General features: G+C 33.1%; 1 non-coding gene across 1 annotated transcript; it reads left to right on the forward strand.

Moving 5' to 3' along the window:
• Positions 1-511: 511 nt before the first annotated feature.
• LOC130464710 (small nucleolar RNA Z199) lies at positions 512-595 on the forward strand. The gene has a single exon (XR_008925065.1). It is a non-coding gene; the product is annotated as a small nucleolar RNA Z199 (small nucleolar RNA).
• Positions 596-2,032: the final 1,437 nt, after the last annotated feature.

The following is a 2,032-nucleotide window of genomic DNA, read 5'->3' on the forward strand; positions in this document are numbered from 1 at the left end:
TAATGGGAAAAAATTGTTTTGCTAATAGATTTGATTGGCAATGGAGGAGATCAAATTTATATATTATGTAATTATTTTAAAAGAGGGGAGTACTTATGTTTAAATGTTCATGTGATTAATTTTAGGAAATTTTGTGAAACACTATCTTAATGTTTGGACGTTTTGTGAATTACTACCTTATAAAAACTTTTTTATATTTTCCTACCTTATAAATTTGATATGGTTTAGTAACACTATCTTGTAACAGAAAACGTTAAATCCCTCCGTTTGTGGGCCCCACTCCCCACAATTTTATTCCATTTCTCTTTCCCATTTCACAGTCTCTGTTTTCTACTTCTCTTTCTCACTTTTATCCTTTACAAACTCATATAATAACTCACCCAAACCATGTTCTCCATCATCAACATCGCTGCTCTCGCCGAACTTTCCTCGTTGCCTGGTAAACAACACTTTTTTCCGAGTCTTCATTGCATTTTTTCATATTTTTCTCTCTCCTACGGTTCGAAGCATCAATCATCTGATGAGAAATATCTGCAAAAACTTACAGATTTTCCCAATCTCTATGATTGTTTTTGTATTTAAGTCTCTGATGATTGCTCTCTCTCTCTTCCTTTCAACTCCTTGTTTCCAATTCGAAATATGTGATTTCTGATTATCAAAACTATTTGTAGATCTGTGAGAAACGATGAATATCATTTGGTCTATGTTTCTGAATTTACCGTGACCGATACCAATTAACCATTTCTGATCTCATATCTATTTTTCATTTTTTAAAAATTATCGCCGGCTCGATAATATCTTCGCCGGTAAAGGCAATATACGCTGTTCTGGATCATTTGTGTTGTCATTCATAATTTTCCTATGAGAGTTGTTATCTCAATTATTTCTCATAAATTTGATTATTATTTAGTTTTCTGCAATTTAGTTGCTCTGATGAATTGATGGAATGATTCACATGTCAGACTTCGGAGGTTGTTTCAAAATACTCTCTCTTTTCTCTCTTTTTTTACATTGCATTGAGGTAATACCTCATAGGCCCGAGTAACAGTACAGGATTGTGAAGAACATGATGATCAGATTTGAATGTGAAACAAAGTAATCCATTGCTAGACCCTGCAAGCTTACTGGGATGAGGAAGATTAATATTTTCAGGATAGTAAAGTTCGGTTCCATGGTGATTGGGACCATGGAAGTTCAAAGTGTAGAGAGATAAATCTTCATGAAGGATATGATCCCAACCATGGCGCTATGCTAGTTCAGCGTGTCATACAACAGCATGTTGAGAATGAGATTGCTAAAGGAATATTGAGAGGGATTTCAAGGAAGAGGGTTGAGAAATGAGAGGAAAAAGATTGAGAGTTGAAGTAGAAAACAGAGATTGAGAAAGAGGAAAGATAAATGGAATAAAGTCGTTGGGGGTGGGGTCCACAAACGGAGAGATTTAACGTTTTCTGTTACAAGGTAGTGTTACTAAAACATATCAAACTTATAAGGTAGAAAAATATAAAAAAGTTTTTATAAGGTAGTAATTCACAAAACGTCCAAACATTAAGATAGTGTTTCACAAAATTTCCTTAATTTTATGGATATTATATGCACTTCATTTATTAAAGCACATAATCCGTACATAAAAGACTAGTTGTATATGGAGTAATAACTAAAGGGTGACCCACCCTAAAAAGAGCCTTGTTTTATTATAGTAGAACCAATTCATTAATAAAATTTCATACGACATCCATAAAAGACTAGTTGTATACGGAGTAAAAACTAAAGGGTGACCCAACCCAAGAATAACGTTGTCTTATTATAGTAAAACCGATTCATTAATAAAAATTCATACGACATCTACAAAAGAAATTTGAACTAACCATAGAGTTGATTTATTTTGATAATATGGAGAGTTCTGACTTTAAAAGCACATGAACAAATTGGTTACCGATATGCATCATAGTTCTATTAAAACTGAAGAAATATGAGGACTATAGTAAAGTCCATGTTGTATATATTACTGTAACAAAGCTCTCGCATGTAT

Source organism: Spinacia oleracea, chromosome 6, assembly GCF_020520425.1.
Source record: "Spinacia oleracea cultivar Varoflay chromosome 6, BTI_SOV_V1, whole genome shotgun sequence".
Taxonomy (NCBI): domain Eukaryota; kingdom Viridiplantae; phylum Streptophyta; class Magnoliopsida; order Caryophyllales; family Amaranthaceae; genus Spinacia; species Spinacia oleracea.